The 7269-nt window shown below is 39.7% G+C and overlaps 1 long non-coding RNA gene across 1 annotated transcript; it reads right to left on the bottom strand.

Moving 5' to 3' along the window:
* Window positions 1-699: 699 nt before the first annotated feature.
* LOC138744733 (uncharacterized) lies at window positions 700-6019 on the bottom strand. The gene is made up of 4 exons (XR_011345741.1): window positions 5861-6019; window positions 3654-3786; window positions 3353-3434; window positions 700-914 (listed from the first exon to the last, which is right to left on the bottom strand). It is a non-coding gene; the product is annotated as an uncharacterized lncRNA (long non-coding RNA).
* Window positions 6020-7269: the final 1250 nt, after the last annotated feature.

Here is a 7269-nt window from a genome sequence, read left to right as displayed (position 1 = left end):
GCATACTGTATTTTTAGATTATTATAACAAGCACTGCTGTGAGGTGCTCACTTCATGAGTTTAAAGTTTGTTATGTGTCATACTAAAGAGAAGGCTCTGTGAACACTACACTGCATTGAGTTTGAGAATTTGTTATCTGAGGAAGTGTAAAGGTGGTACATGCAAAAATATCTCATTACTGTAATTAGTCCAAGGGAGAAGAAAACAGCATTATCTGGAGAGAGCAGTAATAATGGAAGGCAGAAAGGTACAATGGATACATTGGTGAAGTAGGTATGGATAAATAATTATAACCATTTTCTTTTTACATGAAAAAGTTCAAGTTTATTATCATCCGATTGTATAAGTACTGTTCTCTAGTCCTCAGTGCAAAAAGATCCAAACATACAAACAGACATGACTCACCTAAAGACAAGCGATACATATGTAATACATACATAAAATATTGTTAAATAAATAACAGAGTCTCAGTTTGTATGAGCAGTTCATTGGCCAAAGATAGATATATTCCTGAAAAGAAATTATATAATTGAAGGATAAAGCACTGGAGCATATTCAACAGAACGAGTCCAAATGTGGAAAGAGGACGGTGACATAATGCTAGTACTGTAGTGGGTCTGAAGACACACAAAAGAAGAATAAGGTTCTTGCTCTTTGAGCCAGAGGTAAACACTCTGATAAGAATATTGTAAAAAAAAATTTCAAGGTACATTTTAATCCAGTAACCTGAGATTTCTTCATGTCACACATTTGGTACACATACCGTTGTTCAGAGTGAAATAATGACTGTGCGTCAGGATGTAAATTCTGCAACAAAGTGCAATTTCAAATCCTTTTCTCGTGGTTAGTGTGTGAACTGATTGATGAGGGAATCCAGTTCGGTTTGCCACATTTCTGGAGAGAGTCTTGCTCACCTGATTAAAGAACAGACGATAATGTGGATCTTAGCTGAGTTTGGCAGAAATGGCAGTCTGCTCTCATTTTAACAATTTCACTTTAAAAAAAAATCATACAGACACATGACATACAGGCCTTTTTGGCCAATGAGCCCGCGCCATCCAATTACACCCAATTGACCGGCACACTTTGAATGATGGGAGGAAACCAGAGCCACCAGGTAAAACCCATGAAGACATGGGGAGAATGTAAAAACTCCTGCCAGAGAGCGCCAGATTTGAACCCTGATCGCTGGTGCTGTAACAGCGTTGCACTAACTGCTGTGCTAATGTTACATCTGAGACCTTGTAACTCCATCCTGCATTGCCCTGATGCATTTCTGCACCTCTAATTTTGGTCTCTTGGGAATGTTGTTTTTCAATATTCCATTCTTGACAACCATGTTTCTCGTGACCTTTCTAAAGCCTTGGCTTTAGAACGTCCTTGCAAAACCTTTGCACTTACTGGCTTCTCTTAACTTCTTCAAGACTCTCCTTACAATCTACCTCTCAGATTTATGTTTTAGGCATCTAATCTAATTTATTCCTTTGTGAAAATGTTGTTTAATAATATGCTCATGAGATGTTTCATTGCAGTGAATGAATCATTAAAATACATTCTTTTGCTGCTATAGGTATTTGACTTAATTAAACTACCAAGATTACAGAAAGATCAGATTATTAAAATCAAGAGACTTGAATTTTGGTCTCATCATGGCAAGATATAAAATTATGGAATTCAATATATTTATAATATATCAACAATATTGACTCAATGAAAAAAAATAGTAGTTGGATCTTGCTTTATCCAGCCCACAGACACCACCTGCTTGTGTTTAATGGATCTGGATGATCAGGGCCAATTATGCAGACCCTCCAAATTAATGCGGTCTCATCATCCTACCTGACCTCAGGTTCCTGCTCTGCTGAGGTCCCATCCCCAGAGAACACTGGAAAACTTCTGCAGAAGATAAAGCTGGAGGCTGGAGCTTTGGCTCGTGTCAAAAGTCTGCTGTTGATTTTGCATCGAGCTCCAAAGGCTGTGAATCCCCATTAGAAAGGGTCTCCTATTCTCAACCAGATCTAAAATTATGTGGCAGCAATTATCAAGGATCCACACCACTCAGGACACGCTCTGTTCTCGCTGCTGCCATCAGGAAGGAGGGGGATAGGTGCCACAGGACTTGAACCTCCAAGTTCAGGAATAGCTGCTACCCCTCACACTTCAGAACTGCAGACTCATTTAGGGATTCATTCAAAGACTTATTCTTCTCCTATTATTTATTACTGAATATTTATATTTCTGTATTTGTACAGTTAATTTGTTTACCTGTCTTTATTTTGTATATTTTTTCTTCTTGAGTACAGTTTACAGTTATCAGTACTTAGAAATTCTGCCTGGCCCACAGGGAAAGTAATTTCAGGCTTGTATATGATGTTGTGTATATACTCTGATAGAACCATAGAAAATTGCAGCACAAAACAGGCCCCTTCGGCCCTTCTCGTCAGTGCTGAACCATTTGATTCACTAACCTGCACTCAGTCCACAGCCCTCCTGATAACTTTAAACTTTAATTTCCTTCGTGTACTGCAGAGGAATCTCAGGAAGACCCTTTGGTAAAAAACAATCTTTCATATGATGTTGACTTCATTAACAATGTCTGCTTTTATTGTCCAATCCTAATTCCTGCTGAAGTATGGGTCAGAAGGTGCAGCCTTAAATCTGGAGTTAGTTACAGATCAGACAAGGGAAAGGTGGCAAATTAACTCTCTTGAAGCACATTTAGAAAATCTGGTAGATTCATGGTTATTGTAAGTGAAAATAGGTTTTTATTTCTGATTTATTCAGTTACCAAAACAGACCAGACACCTGGATACTAGAATTGTAACTTAGCCAACACTACCCTTTCTACAGTCTGGATTCTGCCTTTGGATTCCATGGAGCCTTTTCTGTGAATGTGGAATGACAAGCACAGAGCTGTTCAGTGTACGGTAAGTCTTAGACTTAAAGTGGGCCCTTGTAAGTCAAGGGCTTACTATTATTGGAGTGGCTGACTGCCAGCAGTTCAATGTGGAACAGCTGCCACAGCCAGGAAGATTCGCCCTAGTGACAATCATCCAAGGTTGTTGTGAAAACCCAACGGGGTTATATTGAAATTGTTTTGATTCTCTCAATTTGAAACAATTAGAGATGTAAAATCAACTCCAGTGGGAGAATTTGTCGATTTGAGTCAGGCACCTTATGGATACTATGGCCAGGGCATACTGACTCCTATTCAATGGCCAACAAGGATTTCCCTGCAACCACGGACTTTTGACTGGGATAATGAGATTTGTAATTACTACAGTTCAAGTGTCACAAAAAGATATGACCATAGATAATCGTCACTTGGACTGAAATTTCCATTTAAACTTACTGTTGAGGTTTTAGGTCATAAACGTTTGAATGAACGGTGTCCCTTCCAACTTGTCATATAACGTTCAGATCTTCAAATCTCACTGGTAAAAGTTTGAGAAGCAAACAAATCATAGAGTAAAGCTTAATTTTAATTGCATTGTTTTCAGTTTGATAATACTTCAGGAACTTTGGAATAATTTTTACTCATTAATTATAAATGAATTGCCCACATTTAGTTCAAATATTTTCAGATGAATTCCAAAATTATTTTACAGAAACTATATTGATCATTGCATTAACAATTCCATTGTATAACTCACCAAGCCTCCAATGTAGCTTCAAGGAACAGCAGGATTCGATCATTTCAAGGTCTTGTTGAATGTTTCTTATGCAATGTTCCTGTTAAACAGCTCTCCAATTTGCATAAGTTCTCAATATTGCAGAAGCAATAACCTTGAACCAGATTTTTGAGTTAAAGATCTGAAAACTTCAGAATACCAGGAGCAGTTATCATGACGTGTTTTCTTTTTCAAGCACTTTTATTATCTCAGTCACACAAAGCGGCTTGTGTTTAATGCTGTGAGCTCACTTGTAATCAACTTTTCAACTGTCTTAATGCCCTTTTTTATAGGCTGTCAAGTACATTGAAATCTTTTGTCTGATCAAGTAACCTTTTTAATGTCACACATTATAAGATTCTTTTGTCATGACATTATGTGTCATAACAGCCATTTTTAACGTGCTTTCCATGTAAAAGATGGTGCATATGATTATAATTTAGTTTTTAAAAAAGCTGATCCTAATGAAACCAGACGGGACTGCCCTTTGATGAGCACGTCCCTGCTGCCAAATCATTCCTTTATGCTTACTGTTCTATTTCTGGGGTCATCAGTCTTTGCCTCACTTGCAGCCAGGCTATTCTCCCATGGAAATTCAATTAGTATAATACGAAATTTTCCAAACTTAATTGTGAAGTGTCACCAACAATTCTAATTGTGTAATGCACAATTGCATTCCTGTCCAAATATTTTAAACAAAAAAAAAATCTTTTGATGAAGATTGTCGGCGAGCCCGATTCGAAATGAACAAAGCACAACTCAAACTTCAGAAAAGTTTCTTGCTGTTTGGTACACTTAAGTGAATTCAAATTCTGAACATGAGTATTCAAACAAATGTACATCAACCCAGCATGAGCATTTCAAAAGAAATCGGCAGGTGTTTCTATTTTGGATTTAATATTGATACGCTTAAAAGAAGAAATGTGGTTTGGAAATGTGATGTACCTGTTTGGGGGCAGTAAAGTGTAATGGTACCTGTGGGTGAGTGAGAAGCTTTGAACTAATTTGCTGCCCATTGGATGGTAGCGGGTGAAGTTTTTAAATAGATGTAATGAAAAGTAATTGTTGAGATAACTGACACTGCTAGTCTCTGCATGCAGTTAAAGATCAATTTTAATTTAAAAAATTTTAAATTTAGACATGCAGCACTGTAACAGGCCATTTTGGCCCATGAGTTTGTGCTGTCTAACTTACACCCAATTAACCTACACCCCCTAGTATATTTGAAACTGGAGTCCCCGTGGAAAACCCACGCAGACACAGGGAGAACGTACAAATTTCTTACATACAGCTCTGGATTTGAACTCCGGTCCCAATCGCTGGTGCTGTAAAGGCATTGCACTAGGGGGAATGCAGGGAGACAGACAGTGTCCCCCGAGTACATATTTCAAAAGTGACGCCTACCCCCCCAACCTTGGTTCGACGCCATCTCCACTACCCCCCCCTTCCTCCTGGTCCAGTCCAAAGCTGCCGAAAAATCAGTGTGGCCTACCATTCAACCACCATCTGGTATGTGCTGTCGCGCCTTATTTATGTGCTCGCTCCCCCTAACTTTAGAGCCTGGCTATGTCTGTGCGCTAACCACTACGTTAACCATGCCACCCTTTTAATTTTAATTTTAATTTTCTGGTTAGATACTGAAAGCCAGTATCTCAACTGCATTGCGTAAAATGAGGTCCCAGAATTTTCAACCATTCCAGACTAAAGGATCATTCAAGTTTGCTAAGTTCTGCATTCAACTAAAAAACAAAGTTTCATTCTGGTTTACTATTATTTATAGGTTGTAGTGTCTCTCATTTCAAGTTAGACCAGAGAATTTTATGTCATGCAATTTAGAATGTCTGCAGGGCTGCCTTTTGGGCGTACTCATGGGAGTTCACCTTGCAGGTCAAAGTCAAAATCTGTGGCCAAGGGACAGGTGTTGTCAATGAGTAACTTTGTTCAGGGACCCAAATATCAAGGGGACTAAAAAAATATTAGGATCATTGTCGGGATACAAGGCAACCATGGTCGCACGAGCTGGATATTAAAGGGGTGGAGATTCTTCTACGGCAACCAACATCATTGTACTGAACAAGAGAAACATAGAAACTGCAGATCTGGGGCTAAAGGCGAGAAGCGGGAGGGACTCAGCATTCATTGAAAGAAAGACATGGAGGAAAATAAAATTTAAAAAAAAGATGATTCACCTGCACAGTCTGCAGGCAGGAAGTTGAGGATCCATTTGCAGAGGGATGAGCTGAGATCTAGGTCTGGAGTTTGGAGATGAATTTGGGACTATGGTGGAGTAATAGTTAATAATATGAGTCTGATATGCAGTAGGTGTCCTGGATATGAAGTGTTCCAGGGCTGTGTCAGGCCAGGGAGATGTTGTGTGCCATTGGCCCATTGTGACAGTGTAGAGGATGGAGGTTGTCTGAGTGGTTAAAGTTAATGTGAATCATGACCAGCCTTTCATGATGATGTACGTCTTGAGTTGTAAAAAGTTGAACCAATACATATTGCAAATCTGCCAAACAATCCACATGTTTCTTTAAAACCAGTTTATTCTAATAAAATCAATAAATCTTATGTTGGTGAAAATATGTTTAGATTTTCTGACAGTCGAACATAATACAATTCTTTCGTAAGATGTAGGAGCAGAATTAAACCATTCACCCATGGAGTCTGCTCTGTTATTCAGACCATGGCTAATGTAGATTTCCTCTCAACCCAATTATTCTGCCTTTTCCCCATAACCTTAGTCAACCTTATTAATCAAGATGCAGAGTTAGGTGGAAAAGTGGCAGATGGAGTTCAATCCAGATAACTGAGAAGTGATGCCTATTGGAGGGTCTAACTTGGAGCCAGAGTATGTAGTTATATCACCAGGATTCATAACAGGGTGGAAGAAGAGAGGGACCAAGTTCAAGGTTACCACGTAAGTTGATAGGGCGATTAAGAATGCTTGTGGTATACGGCCTTCATTAGTCAAGGGATTGAGTTCAAGAGTTGTGAGGTAATGTTGCAGTTCTATAAAACTCTTGAAATATTGTTGTCATGCAACAATTCTTAATTGATGAACATTGGTTGGAAGAACGCTGTGGAGATGTAGAAATCTGTGAAGTGCAAAGTAAAGGTACAGACCTTTGGAACTAAGTTGCGGGACTGCGTAGCCTGGTCTGCTGTGGTGACCAGGCCTCTGTTGTGGGGACGAATCTGCAGACTTCAACATTTTTTTGCTGACAGTGGCCAAGGGGGAGATGCTGTGGCAGGTTTTGCAGAAGTGTGGCAGAGCGGGCTGCATCGTGTGGCTGGCTGGAAGAATCTGGAGGTCTGTGCGTTCTGCGGTGGAAGTGTCTGGGAGCCTGGAGCGGCCACGTCGAGTGCCTGGCTTGGGCACTCTGGAGGCTGTGTCGTCTTGGGAATGGGGCCCTGTGGCAGAAGGTGGGGTGGGCAAGGAAGGCATTGGGTCTCTCTATCATTATGGTGCCAAAGCTTGTGGGCCCGTAGGGACATATGAATTGTGTGGCGTATCTTCATTTCAAGCTACTAGATGTTTTAAAATCTAATTCCATGAAAATGTAGCTTGTCCCTGCTGTGACTACTGTCTAGTTAT

Source organism: Narcine bancroftii, chromosome 10 (genome assembly GCF_036971445.1).
Source record: "Narcine bancroftii isolate sNarBan1 chromosome 10, sNarBan1.hap1, whole genome shotgun sequence".
Taxonomy (NCBI): Eukaryota; Metazoa; Chordata; class Chondrichthyes; order Torpediniformes; family Narcinidae; genus Narcine; species Narcine bancroftii.
This window is presented reverse-complemented; position numbering and strand designations above follow the sequence as displayed.